Source organism: Pseudonaja textilis, chromosome 1 (genome assembly GCF_049901715.1).
Source record: "Pseudonaja textilis isolate UNSWEBS1 chromosome 1, rPseTex1.2, whole genome shotgun sequence".
Taxonomy (NCBI): Eukaryota; Metazoa; Chordata; class Lepidosauria; order Squamata; family Elapidae; genus Pseudonaja; species Pseudonaja textilis.
Window position 1 is genome coordinate 302,539,422 of NC_141990.1, and position 15,573 is coordinate 302,554,994.

The following is a 15,573-nucleotide window of genomic DNA, read 5'->3' on the forward strand; positions in this document are numbered from 1 at the left end:
GTGCACCTATTCTCCAACAAAAGAGCCTCTTTTTAGGGTACTTGAGGATTTATTTAGATGCTCTTTTGATGGGATTTCTGAATGCATGTTGTTGTCAGAGGAACTGGAGCTTCCTTCAGTTAGGCTACACTACACAATATACTAAGGCTGCTTAGTTTAATCTTGGTTAGTTTGGTTTTTGTGGCTTAACTGTTGTGTAAGCCCAGAAAAGTGGGTAGTTCATTATGTGCATTGCACATTGACCAGGCTATAGAGGTTTCTTTTTGTTGGACCTCTTTCCATCACACTGCAACCACCCTGGCTGCTCACACTCTCCAGGATAAAAATCCTCAAATGGAGAGTGTTCTCTCATAATACCTTCCTTTGGGAAGTATATTGAAACCTGCCCAGGATGTTGAAGAAAGGACAGTATAATGCAAGGTAGGGCATGGATACAGAATTCTCATCCATCTTATGACTAAAATTCCCTATTTTCTGAAGGTTTGGCAGTTGCTTATTAGAGATTTGGATTTCAAAATTCACTTTTCAATTTATCTACAATGCCACAAATCATAAATTTCTCATAAAATGCCTACTTTGTGGACCATCTAAATCAGGGCTGTCAAACTCGCAGCCCAGATGGGCTGGATGCGTCATTAGCTGGCTATGCCCACGCCTGGTTTAGCAAAGGGGAAAAAGTCCCAATATGTCACATGATGTTGCCGTGATGCTGCAAATTTGACATGCCTGATCTAAATGGTGGGCCATTGTATTGATCAGTAAACAGTGTCACATCATTTATTAAAAGAACCTACCAAATTTGTTATTTATCCATCATCTTCTTTGGTCGGATAAAATTTCAGTTTCCTAATCTTGTGGCAGAACAGGAAGGATTTAAAGGGTAGGGTGAGCACATAATACTTTTACTTGCTCTGTATACTTACAAGATAGAAACAAAACAAGAGAAAGCCCAAATGTTTAAGGGGACAGAGCTCTGCCAAAAAAGAGTGACATATTTGCTTTTTTACTTAGAAAAATTGATATATTAAGAAGTAATCATATACCTAGACATCTATGGTGTAATGTAGAAAATGGAGAGAGCGAGAGCCCGTCCTGTCTATGTCCCCTAATAGTAGATTCCATGTTTCCATGTTACCATAATAACTTGAGTAATTTTACAGTATCTCATTTCAGTTTTCTTTAAATGTATCAGATTACACAGATGTGTTGAACAGCAAAACGTGAAGAAGGAAGGAACCTGAAAAGGCATCAAAGTTGACACAATTACCTTAAAGTTAATGAACAAGATTATAGAGTGTGGCTCAGTGGAATTTCCCATCCCTAGAGCAAACTGGATTTCTTAATTCATGTTCCTCCCTGGAATCTCAAGAGGGTGGGGTGGTCCCAAGAGCATATCCAAAAAGTTGCCAAATAACTCTTTTCCCTTTTTGGTATGATTCATATTCTCTTTTAATATATACAAACAATTGCAGGAAATGGTGGCATACATTTAGATAGAAACCAGAACTCTGGTGGCTCAGTGGTTAAAGTGGAGTAATTCAGGCAAACTCTGCCCACAGCCTGGAGTTCGATCCTGATAATTCAACCTTTCATCATTCTGTGGTCGGTAAATGAGACCCAGATTATTGAGGGAAATATGCAAATAATGCTCACATTGTAAACCACTCAGAGATTGCTGCAAAGCCCTATGGGGCATTATATAAGCCTAAATGCTATTGCTAGAAAAGAGCCATAAGTGTAGATAGCCATATTATATATGAAGCAGAGCAGTCAAATATAGGCTGAAAAAAAATCTAAATGCTCAATAGAGTTAGAATTCACTGTATTGCTTTGCTACCATTTAATAGTCATTCAGACTTTTTTGCATGGCAGAGTTGTTAGTTCTAATAGGAATACCAATACAGAATAGAGCCTCTAATCATTTGTTGGGCATTTGGGTTAGGAAGTTTTCTGGTACGTGATCTAAAAGCCTCAGTGATTGGATAGCTTTGTTTTTCTTGGAATCTTAAAAACAATCTGCATTGCAAGTGGAGATGGCTGCAATTTTAAGCTCTGAACAAATCAAAAGGAGAATAAAATTTGTGAACAGAGCCACTTTAATTTAGGAGAGGCAGTTGGAAATGATAAATATGGCTATCGTATTTCACTTGATAATTGGGTAGATTATTAGATTTCAATCCTTGTGATTGACTAAAAAGTAGCATTTACATTTATTAATATTTCAGAAACATGAATTATTTTAATATGGGCGCTTACTAAGCCTGTACATAATTAGATCATTCTACAAGAAAGATGTTACATCCATACTCAAAATCTCCCATTTAGAGATAGAGAATTGCCCATAGTAATTCTATGGAATAATTTCCTTTAGGAGAAATAATTCTGAGTGACAACTGCAGTCCACATTCAGCTTGAAGCAGCTTCTAAAATCTTAACCCAAGACATTTAAACTGAAGCATATCTCTACTCTTTTAAAAAGAGAAAGGAAACAAGGGGAAGGTGAGGTCCATGAAGCCGTTTGTATCAGACTTAAGAGCAGCTGTCTTGTTGAAAGGTGGCAGAATTGTTTTGCATTCCACTTTCATATTACCGATTCTAGGCCTCAAAAAAACACAGGGAAGAAACCTCACAACAGTGATTAATTACTTTTATTTTGTTCTTGGAAGATGCAGGTTGTTGCTGGAACTTGCAGCACATGATGGTAGACAGGCATTCATATGGCCCCTGAAGTTAGCAGGGAATGTGGGCAAACAATTCTACTTCCAGAAAAGATCCTATATCTCTGGAGGCACAGGTAACCATTTCCCCAACTTATCTAGAATTTAAAAAGAAAAAGAAAAGAAGAAGGCCAAATCACTTCATTGCCTTTGGCTATGATAAATAAAACAGACTCTTAAGCTTATAGCAGCAACTCACTGAAAGCCATTTATTTGGATTAGGTGGTCCTGAATGAAGGGGGAAGACAATTTTCATCAGTGTCTGCTGGGAGAAAGTGACAAAAAGTACGTCGTGACCCACTGTACCTGCATTTGGAGGATGATAGACACAGCATCACCAATAAATCCTTGCCTGGTTTGTATGTGTACATATGTACAACGGAGCAGATTTTTGTTTACATTGCTGCAGGTGCCATCTTGCTTGTTTTAACCATCATCATGCTAGGAATTATAATAAAAACACTGTTCTTACATACTTGTATATGATGCCACAACAAAGGGTGGGCTGTACACTGTGACATCATGACACATTTCATCATTTTGGCATCATTGTAGTTAGAATCAAATGACAATGTATTCAATCAACATGAAGAAAATTTCCCAGATGGAATAAGTGTCCACCTAAATAATTTCCGTCCTTGCATTTTCTCTAAACTCTCTCTCTCTGTCTCTCTCTCTCTCCCTCCCTCTCTTTTTTACAAAACTGTGATGATATCTAAAATGCAACACAGATAAAGTCAGTTTCTATTTAAACAAATATTTTCATTTATCAAAGGTCTTAATAACTATAAGTGTCTTCAAGGATAAATGATGAGTCATATACTTGCACCCATCAAAATTTACAGGCCAGGGCTGCAATGCATATTGTATCATATTTTTGTCACTGCATTTTGCACTGGATATCTATGACAATATATGATGAGTGTTATCCTTCTGATAATCTTTCCATTTAAAAATTTAGTTTTTCCTCTTCCAGATAAAAAACAGACCAAGATCAAATACAAATGAAAATAAAGTCATTTTTCAGTATGGCCAATTTCCTTTGGCCAAACTGGAAGGACAGGAAATTAACAAACAAGTGTGGTAAAAATTGGAAATTTGTGGGTGCAAATTGTCATTTTTTTTCTGAAATGTCATTTCTAATATTATAGATTTGTATTAAGGCTGTGTCCCAGCTCTGAAAGATCCGAAGACTGCTGTTTTAAAACATCTTCCAGGGCTTCTTTGGCAGATAAATTAACCTGAAAAGATTGGTTTCCTTGTTGAAAAGGTATAAAATATTGGTGGTAAACATATCTGTATAACCTTGTGACTCAGGAAGTGAATTGCACTCTAACTGTAGATTATAGTTCTGAGAAGGAAGGAAAAAGTTAATAGTTGGAATGATGGGCTGCTATATTTGTATTTGGGGCAATGTACTGTTGTGTGGATTGTTATTCTTCCATATTTCATTAATTTTTCTTCCTGTTTCTTCCAGATCAACCTGGTTTTAAATACATGCTTGGAACAACTTCCATCCAGTGGTGACACCTCTAACACCATCAAACAATAGCACCTGCCTATTCCAGGTCCTTGGGAAGGTCTGGATAGGTAGACAAAAATGTCAAATTCAATCTAAATATCTGGTTAAATGTAATAATTTAAATTTGTATCCACTCTAATCTCAACTCTCATTGACTTCTCCTGTGCTTTATGAAATGATGTGTTTGCCATTGTAACTACATTGACGATACCTCCACCACATTGCTATATCACTGCTGTCTAGTATACATGCCTATTTGCTCTAGCTGGATATTTACATATGGAATGAACCTACTTGATGTACATTGCCAGGAGACCCCATTCATTCTACCCAGAAATATTCTGCCACCTCTGCAGCAAAAAAGGATAGCAGGCCTTGAGTAGTGCTGTCATCTCTCTCACTGCCCCACCCATTTCTTCTTTTCCAGATGAACCCACCTAGTTCCTTAAATCTATGCAAACCCTCCTTGTTTGCCATTTGGGAAATGAAGAATAAGAGATATTTTTGTATGGAGACATTAAATTCTCAGATATAAAATGGAACTTTTATTTTAGCTTCCAGGAAAGTTTCAAGGAAAGGTTCTCTTGCTTTAAAGGTGTTATGTGAAAAACTCACAGAGCTGATGGAGGTGTTTTAAAATTACACTTACCGCTCTGATAAGCACATGCTCAAAAGCGAACGTGTTATTTTTTTAAACAACATGAGACATCTCACATGACAGGGACTTGATGAGATTAAACAAGGTTTCCCTTCTAGTTCCACAATGATCAGATATGTTTTAAGCTAATTTTATGATTCCAAAGGACTGATAAGGTAGGTGTCACTTCAAGGATATTTCCATGTATGTAAAATGGAAATAATGATTGCTACAGAGTTAAAATTATAAAGCAAGACATAAAATATTGGATATTAAGCCAATATTAAGCTCAGAAGAGGGCAGTGGCAGACTATATTGATGCAGTTGCCAGGAAAATGATGTGGACATGACTGTAATGCTTACTGTAGATGAGTTTGTATGCCAGATGATGAGACCTCCAGGTCAAAAGACATTCCTTTAGTTACTTGAGGAAAGTGGCTCCCAAAAGTAGATATGGAGAAGATGACGTACAGAGTTTAACTGAAAGGAAGTCTGTACAGATGGTGCCAGTATTGAAACAAAAGACCTTCACTTTACAAGAACATCTAGTTGGTGTGACTGTTCAAATTTTACACCCCCTTTTTAATTACCTTTTTTTTGCCACACTTAAGCAAATCACTGCAGTCGTTTAAAAAATCAGGCAATCTACTAAGACACAAGAACAGTTTTTCCCCCAAAAGCCATCACTCTGCTAAACAAATAATTCCCTCAACATAGTTCAACTATTTACGAAGTCTGTACTACTATTACTGTTAATCTTTTCATCACTCCTTATCACCCATTCCCTCCCACTTGTGACTGTATGACTGTAATTTTGCCGCTTGTATCCTTACGATTTATATTGACTGTTTCCTAGTATGATTTGATTGCTTATTGTGCCCTATGAGTATCATTAAGTGTTGTACTTGATGATTCTTGATGAATGTATCTTTTCTTTTATGTATAGTGAGAGTATTTGCATCAAGACAAATTCCTTGTGTGTCCAACCACACTTGGCCAATAAAGAATTCTATTCAATTCTATTTTTATTCAATCATTAAGTGAATCTGGCTCCCCTCATTGACTTTCCTTGTCAGAAGCTGGCTGGAAAAGTTGCAATGACATGGCGCTGGGACTGCATAGATATATGCTGCTTGCTAAGTGCTCAAATTACAAAATCAAATGCCACTGTAACTTCACATGAATGGTTGTAAGTTGAGGACTATGTATAATTCAGCTTTTCTTGGCCCTGAAGTCCAGATCCAGTAAATGAAAACAGTGTTCTCCAGGAAGAAATAGGGAATAAATTCCCATTAATACAAATTTTTTTTCATGCCATCTTATTGATCCCCTAGTTTAGGAAGAATTAGCGAATTTTTTACCTGTATGCCTCTGGTTTTTAGAGTCACTAAGATACTTCGAGAAAAAGTAACATTTTCTAATAAATCGTTCAAGAATTTGTGAAAGTCCATGATTAAAAGGAAGAGAACTCAAGGCTGTTTGCTTGTGGATCTTAGATAATTAATATACAAACCCTGGCATAGCTTCTTTTTCTGGACCACACTGCAGTGCTTGTGGAAATACATACAGTTGTTTTAGACAGAAAAAAACTACTCCAAGACCCATTGACCACAGTTAGCAGAGGATGTATGACAAGATGTATTGTAAGTCATCTGGAGGATACTGTACTGGAAACACAGAATGCTGTTTCCAGATGGATTTGGGAAGAAGTGTAAGTCTTCCAAAGTTTTTTTTTAAAGTGAAGAGAAGTGTTGTTTTATTATTGCTACCTTAGTGACTGGGGGAGGGGGAGAGGGGAAGCGGGGACAGTAGATGATAGCAGTGATTTTTCCCGGCATAAAAAATGCCACTTGCTGATTTCTAACTTAGCAAACTATGATTAGAGGCACATCTAGGAAAATGAATTAAAAAGCTGACACAACTATTATCAGCATGTCTGCATAGCTATCTTCTAGCAAAGGGGCACAGAATCATAAGACGGGTAATTACATGTGAAAACTGGACAAAATCCAGGAGAACAGTTCAGAGTTTTGTTGGTTATCAGCCCAAACTGTTTATACATGAAAAGAGATCTTTAACCTTTGGTAACTAGAAGAGCCAAGAAACTCTTCCATTACCCATAGCTACACAAATGTCGGAAGGAAGTGGTTTAAAACTAAAGCCATCAGGTTAATTTCAAGCATTCAGGAATTCCTGCCTCGGTTTTTGGACTTGCATACTTGCATGCTTTGATCATGAAGCAACTTGCTAGAGACTGGATCTGCTGCATGATAAAGTGAAACCATTTCATAGGAAACTTTGTTCCATTTAAGAAATATTTTGTTTTCTTTTTGTGATCCTGTAATCCCTTGAGTTGGGATAGAGTTGGAGTGACCGAATGGAGCTGAGTGTTCCCTAGTTGGATGCCCTTCCCGATAGGATCATACATGATCCTATAATACTATATTATTGGAGGGGGGGATTGATATGCTTCTGAGTTGGAAGCCAATCCAGATGCTGTTGAATAGAATAACAGAGTTGGGAGGGACCTTGGAAGTCTTCTAGTCCAACCCCCTGCCTAGCAGGAAACCTTACACCACTTCAGACAAATTGTTATCCAGCACCTTCAAAAAACTTCCAGTTTTGGAGCATTCACAACTTCTGGAGGCAAGTTGTTCCACTGGTTAATTTTTCTAACTGTCAGGAAATAGTTCTAGGTTGCTTCTCTCCTTGATTAGTTTCCACCCATTGCTTCTTGTCCTGCCCTCAGGTGCTTTGGAGAATAGCTTGACTCCCTCTTCTTTGTGGCAGCCCCTGAGATATTGGAACACTGTTGCCTGATGTAGTGGATTCCCCAATATGTTAGCTGAAATGGACTCTCCTTTATTTCTGTTTCCCAGAAAACTTTGGGTAGAGGGAGAGAGGTAGGGAGGAGAACGTGGCAAGAGCAGGAAGAAGTGAGAACTTTTTGAATGCTGTCACCAAGAACGTCTTTCTTGCCTTCTTTTGAATGGTCTGTGTAAAGATAAGCACTTGTCAAATAAGCTATCCAGACAAGATGTTTACAACTTGGAAATGCGTCATTTTAAAAGATAACAAGTGAAGAGGGATCCCTGCCACCACTCCACAACCATGCCTTTCTACTTTTTGAGATAAAGACTTCCGTGTTACTGGAATTATCTAACCAATTACAGATGAGTTCTTCACCTTTTCTTCAAAGACTGAAAGCTTTCTTCTGCTGAACTCAGTGGCAATTCCTTGATGCCAATTCCTTGTTTTTGTGAATATATCAAGTGTTCATTGTGTATCTGTGAGTGGGAGAAATCAAGGTTAACCTGTACACTTGTATCTTATACAAATGAATAAATGTGGAAATAAAAACAGGTTCAGATAGGTCAACAAGCTTTAATGCCATAGGAAAGTAGTGTTTTATTATGCAGGCTTAGAATGAGAATTATATGTTTGCATTCACAATGTTTTTCTTGTGATTCTAACATGTTAATCCCAGATTATTATTATTGGCTGGGTTGTGAAGTCAGCAAATTGTTTAGTTCGGATTTGGCATTTATATCTGTCTATCAAGTTTTTTCTAAGAATTATTATTATTATCACTTATGTGAATGAACCCCATTTCTCCCATTTTCAACTTGCAAGTCAATTGAAAATAATGGTATTGCCACCATGAGAATTCAGCTTCTACAACCTGCAGAACAATTAGTCTAAGCAGTAAAACAGGGCAATCAATCATTTGGTGGCTGGAAACCGTAATTAGTATGTTTGGGTGAGCCAAGTAGCAAAGGACAAAGAAGCAAAGTGAAAGAGGCTGAATCATACATTAGTAAAGCTTCAAAAGGGCTTAGGTTTATTTAAACTTGTACTGATTTCATCCAAGAGTTTTGTTAGGATCCTGAGGGGGCTCAAAAAAGTAAAAACAGAGGCCCGAAGATTGAAGCCCCATCCATTTGTTTTTTGTTTTTTTTAAAGAGCAGGGCTTTAATTGTGTGGTGATGACTCTTAGCTTGACTTTCTGATTTCTCTTAAAATGGATGCTTTGGATATTTTGTGTTTAAAATCTCAAAAGGGCAGAAAACTGTTTCATCAATATACAGGTTGTCAGATAAGTTAAACTATCCAGACAAGATGTTTACAACTTTGAAATGTGTCGTTTTAAAAGATAATAACCCCTGATACCTACCACAGCTCCACCACCGCATGTTTTTTTTTGTCCTGGAGAGAAGGATTTCAATGTTATTGGAGCTTCCCTACAATTCACTTCCTTGTTAAGACTGAATGCTGCTGCTGCTGCTGGAGTCAGCAACCAGGCCTTGATGCCCAAACCCAAAGGCTTTTCCAAAAGGATGCTGGGGGCTGATTTGTCATTTTTTAAATGTCTACTTAAATATTGAAAATATGGATTCACTTCATATATTTAATAATTTCCTCCTTCTATCACAATAAAAACTAAAATTAAATAGCAGTATTTGGAAAGGACTTGGGACCGTACTTACAGCTTTTGAGGGGCTTCACACACCATTGGTACCTCAAATTGTGCATCTCTAATACGAGTTCTATACAACTTTAAATAGTAAATTTCATTCTTGGTTCCCAACCACAAAAATCCAAGGCAGTCATTGGCAGCTACACAATGCTTAGTTCTTATTTGGGATTTTATCATTTATTTTTAAATCAATGTACTGGTTTTTCAGATCAGAATGATAAATATGATTCTCCTCCACACCATTTCATCCCTAAACCTGATTTTGGGGCAATCACTTTCTTTCAGCCCAACCTATCTCACCAGGTTGCTTCTTTTGAGAATGAAAGAAGAGACATTCTAATGAAAAAAAAAACACCTTTATGTTCTGGAGGAAAGATGAACTATAAAGCCAATAAATAAAAATAAAAATGAAGTATTAATCTGCTAGAGACATTTTGTGAATCACAGTGTGCTGTGTTAATTTGTAGACCAGTTCAAGATATCAGCTTAAGATATCATTTAAGATATCATTAAGCTTAGTTTTAATATATTTAGGTGTCTTACTTATTTTGAGATGATCTCTAAGAATTTGAGCCATTAAGCCATTGTAGCTTCTCTTTTTGCAATGAATGGTTAATTTTCAGTTTGACAAATAGTATGGAGATGACTTCTAAAAACATTCAGTAATTTTCTATGGACAGTCAGAATGAAGCAGTAATTGTGTGGTGTCTTTTCTTTTAGACTGCTTCCATACACACATGTGCACACATGTATTTTTATGTAAAAAGGTATAGCTTTGAAAATATTCTCCTTTTCATTCAAAAAGTTCACCTTGTACTTTGATTTATGAAATCAACATGTAGCTTCATGTTGGGAGCATAAGTGTTCTGCAAACAAGAGGCAAAGGTTTCAAATACCAAGTTTCAGTAAAATCAGCTTTGAGCTAAAATGAAAAAAGGACATCATATTCAACCTTCTTCAGTGGCTTTTGAAAAAGAAAAGATGTCCACTAAACTCTTAGTATACCTGCCATTCGCAGGTATTAAACAGTCATTTCACTCAACAGGGTAAAAGGTAGCATTGGAACAAAAAAAAAATCTTTGGGATTTCAGCTTTCCTTTTTTTTCCCCTCAAGGAACAATGTTTCGCTCAAGATCAGAGGCAAAATGTTTGCCCCCCCACCCTTCTGGATTTGTCTCTACAGTACTGAAGTTCCACTCCTGGCATAGTGCACCCTTCCCCTGCCCTGGGGAATCCCCTCATTTATTGATTTCAGTTTCCATCCTTTTATTTGGCTCCAGTTCCTAACCAGCACTTCCTTATTTGCTAAGCACAGCGGCTCTTTGTCTGCCAAGCGCTGCCTCCTAAATGCCTTGCCTTGGGCAACTGGGTGCCAACCTTTCATTTCCAAGCTTCATCCCATTTCAGAGCTTCGGTCTCAAAACGGTTGCAAAAATCTGGCAAAGACCAAATGTCAGGAAAGAGCGAGTTTTTAAAAATATTTTTCTATTGTCGTCTGAATTTTGCAGACCAGATCTGGTAATTTAGTATTTACCTGAGGAAAAAAAAAAGAGAGTACCCTACATTTAAAATAAACCTTCTCAACCGGAATATTGGACATAAAAAAAAAAAATTCTTGAGTGCCATAGTATCAGCTGCTCAAAAATGTAATAGAGGATTGTGTATTTAAAGAAAAAAAGAGTTCTGAAAAATATCCTGGCTGATGTTCCAAGGAAATAGGTGGTGATGACACTTTATCTTGATAAGATAAAATACTGGGCTGCTCAATGGGATGGTTTCAGGATTATAGAAGAACACTATAAATCCTTTTTCCGGAGAATCCAATGGTAAACCAGTAGAGAAGTTGGGTTGAGCTGCGTAGAAACAATGGAGAATGTAACCTCGAAGGGGCTTTTCCTAAAAAAACTGGCCTCTGCCCCTGGGCTGCCTTTTAAAATCACTTTGCATTGTCAGGATTCCAGCAATTTTGCAAGAAGTAACCGGTGAGCAAGTTTAAGCAGTGCACAAAGTATGCAGGGCAATCTGGTGCCAGGCTCATTCTGGGCACGCACCACTGTTAGTACTCTGCAACTGACAAAACACTTCCTACTGATGTGAAGTTCAATCTGGGAAATAGAGCTGCTGCGGAGGTGGTGTTTTTTTGGAGGGTTGGTTTTGAAATTCCACCAACTACAGGGGAAGAGTGGAATATGTTGGTGCATGCCTCCTTCTGAGTAAACTGAAGGATAAGAATCAGACTGGCAATTATTTATTTATCAAATTTGTATAGTCCCCCATCTCACCAAAAGTGATACTGTGACATGAACAACAATCAGATTATTAGTCTACTACTACTATACTATTCTGCAGGCCAATGTGAGATTTGCTGTCTAGGAGGAAGGGTCCCTCAGAGAGGGAGACAGGCAGTTTCTAAATAGGATAAAAAACCAAAACAAACAGATAACTAATGCCCCCTCTCACCATTTCCTTCCCTATACGGAAGCTGAGCAGAGCAGAGATGGAATAAGTTCAACATGGTAATAAGGCTGCCTTATTAGTAAGACTGTTGAACAGAAAAATAAAGCAAGGATTGCAACAGCAATGAAGCGTGAATCATTGTTGCAGGAGCAGGGAGCATGAGGCTTCAACGCTTCTGTGCCTGCCTTCTGAGATAGAAGTCTCTCTGATTCAGTTTCATAGCTTTTGGGAAAAATCCTTTCAACCCATCCACTGACTGAGTTACTGTGCTATGTAATATTCATGAACATTCAAGGTGAACAGGTCAGGAGTAAGAAGTTGAGTGTTGCTAGTGGGCAAAAAATGTTTTGAATTGACATTTGGAGGAGCTCTGCTCTGGCCCTTAACTAAAAAAAGATTGCATCATCTTCTTTATTATTTTTATTCTATATCTTAAACCAAAAATATCCCAATATATCTTCTTATAACTAGAACAGGATAGATTGTTTTCAAACTGAGCAGTTAAGTGCAGCTTCAAAGTTAAAGAAATGCAGAGTTGGGGTTGGGATTTATATTTGTATGTGTTCGTTTAATATGTAAGTATATACAAATCAGCAGTTAGAAATTTAGGAATCAGATTTGGCACTGAGAAATCTAACAAATTTCCAACATTTCATCTACATGCCATCCAGTTACATACATTCACCCTGAGCTGAACGGGTGCTGCAGTACATGTCCTAAACTGGTGCCAGAAGCCAGGAAGGGTAGAAAGAGGCATCTATTCAACCAAGTTACAGAGACTGTCAGTTCAGTTTGGTTGGTACCTAATTCTGTTCTTGATGGGGTTGGGTTTTCCAGAAAAAGAAGAGTACAACCTGGGGAGCAGAATGCAATTTAAGGACCCTTGATTCCTGTTAGAGGAGTAGGGATAGGCAGTGATCAAGAGGAACTTTGAGACTTCTTGGATACTTCAGCTGATATAAAATGCAACTAGCCATGTGCTTACCCATCAGTCTTGGTCTGACCTTATTGCTATAGAAGTTGTGCTGGCTACTGGTCTATTCTAAAATTCAGTCCAAGGTGCTAATTTTCATCTGTAGATCCCTACATAGTTTGAGGCCACCTAGATATCTTTGAAACTGGCTATCTCAGAAAAATTCTTTCCAAATCTTGGCAAACAGAAGAATGAATAAGTGAATGAATGAATGAATGAATTAATGAATGAATGAATGAATGAATGAAGATATCTCCAAAATGAACAATTTCAATTTGATAGGTGAACTTTGCTCTTTGAAAAGATCACCCATGCAAACATATGTCTTTCAGTTGCCATAGATGGTATTTTAATCAGCAAGGAAAACATTCGCTAAATATCTCCCATCTCTAAACTTTGGGCTATCTTAATTTGGAATTATGGAAACTGAGGTTCAATCACTGACCTGTGGGGCATTAAGTTGAAGAAAACTACTACACAGATTCCTGGCTTGTTTACAATGATGAATGTATTATTTCCAGTATATAAGATCAGTATAGAGAACAATGTCCAACTAGATTGCTCCCAATTTTAAAAGAACACATTCCTTTAAAATTGCATAAAAAAAGATGCTTTGAGTGGTTTGTGCCATTGCAAATAACGGTGACTGAACAACATTGCTCTTAGCCTAAAAACGAACTTGGTCTTTTGCATATATTTGTTTGAATGCTTGAAAATCCCCCCAAATCTACATATATGGTAATTGTAGCTATGTTGAACTACTGTGAAAGGGTGGAAAATCTGAATTATATGTGGAAACTGACATTTAATTGCAATAAATCCAATCAGTTTATAAAATCCACCCTGAGACTAACTTTGAACCATAAATCTCATGATTATAATGTTGAATCTAATTTTGGATTCCTTTTTTTAACATCCCCCCCTTTTAGTTTCTCCTGCTTCTTATAACATCTTGTCTAGAGAAGAATTCTGGAGAATTTGAAAGTTTGCACACTCTTTTACATTCTTCCCATTGGCAGCTGGTAGCACCTGCCATCCTGATTGTTTTCAAACAATCATGAGCAATAATTCTGACAAGCTTCTCCTTTCTCTTTGCTGGCTGCTATCTCATATTTGGTATATTTTGATGTTCTTGGAAAATGGGGAGAGGATTAGCAGAGAAGAGATGGCAAGGGCTGCAAACAGTAAAAGGCCTATGTTTCTGTGTACATACTGAATCCATCCCCCTCACTGCTTGGAAGAATTTGAGTAAAGGCCTTTGCCCAGTTTAATAAACTGGCTTGAATTTGCACAAGGCCCATAATAACAAAGGCCTTGTGCTGAGCAAAAACTGTGTAGGCGAAATTGTACTTTCTAGGTAATTATTGAGTCAAGACTGTCTTGTTACCAAACAAATCTAAATGCAAAATTCAATGGATGCTTGCTGAAAAATAAGCAGCTGTGACCTATTGTGGCAGTTGTATACAATTTGGCACAGGAGCCAATTTCACTGCTAACTGTTAAAATATTCACAAGGCCTACATTAGTGCTGCATCATGGCAAATTGCCATGAATAAGCTTTTGTCCTCCAGCAAAAGCTGTGTATATGAATGCAGTATATACCTTTTGGGTCATCCACAGACAAAGCTGTGTATATGAATGCAATACCTCAGTAATAATAAATGCTAACTGTTATGTTGTGGGAAAGACGACTCGAGACCAGTTAATCTTTAGCTGCTTTTAATTTTCTCTCTGGAACTGAACAACAACGGAGCCGTGGCAGCCTCTTTTATAGTGGCTGCTCGCAGCTCTCAGCCAATGACGGCTATTCAAGTTTCCCACCATCCGGCCAGACCAATCAGAATGGAACATTCAAATATTCAAATATACAACACCCATCCTTATGTGGTCCAGTCCAACCAATCAGGCCATCCCTATGTTACGTAGTCACGTAAATAGGTGGGCTTCTTATGGTTTCTACTGGACCTGAGCAATTCAGTCGTGGTGTCGTCTTCGGACTGTTACGATGGGTTCGCTGTTCCTCCCGTCCTCTTCCGTGGAACCTCCTGGAAGGTGGAGTCAGCCATGCCGCTTCCGCCTGGCCTTTCTGGGCTGGTTGAGTCAGCTAGGCTGCTCCTGCCAGGAGTGGCTTCCTGATGGTTTTCCGATGCCTGCTCCAGTCTTCCGAAGTTTTCTTCTTCTCCAGGTACGTGATTTAAATTTCTGCTCGGGTGGTATTGGTACTAATGGTGGTATTGGTTGTTCTGTTATTGTTAGAGTTTGTTTTATTATTTCTTGTGGAGGGTCTCCCCCTCCCCTCTCGTTTGTGTTTGAGGGGTCTCCCCCCTCTCTGGTTTGGTTATTATTTTGGTTTAATGTTTGACTTGGTTCCTGTGTTTGTATGGGCTCTTCTCCTTCTTCCCTTTGATTGTTAGTGTTTCTTAATAGGGCCCTTGATCTGAGTTGGTCTATATGTCTCCTCCAGCTCTTTCCGTCCTCTGTCTCTACCCTGTATGACCGGGGTCCTGTTACTTGGATTATTTTAGCTGGTATCCATAATGGCTCCCCCATTAGGTTTTTTGCATAGACTAGGTCCTCTGTTTTAAATGTACAGCACTTACTGGAGGAGTCTGTTGGCTTTTCTGTGCTATATGTGGGGTGTAGTCTATCTAGACTAGATCTTAGTTTTCTTCCCATTAATAGTTTTGCTGGGCTTTTTTTAGCTGTGGTGTTTGGCGTAATGTGCTGTATTGTTAATAATTTATATATTTTTTCCTGGATATCTCCAGTTTCTAGCTTGTGTAGTATTTC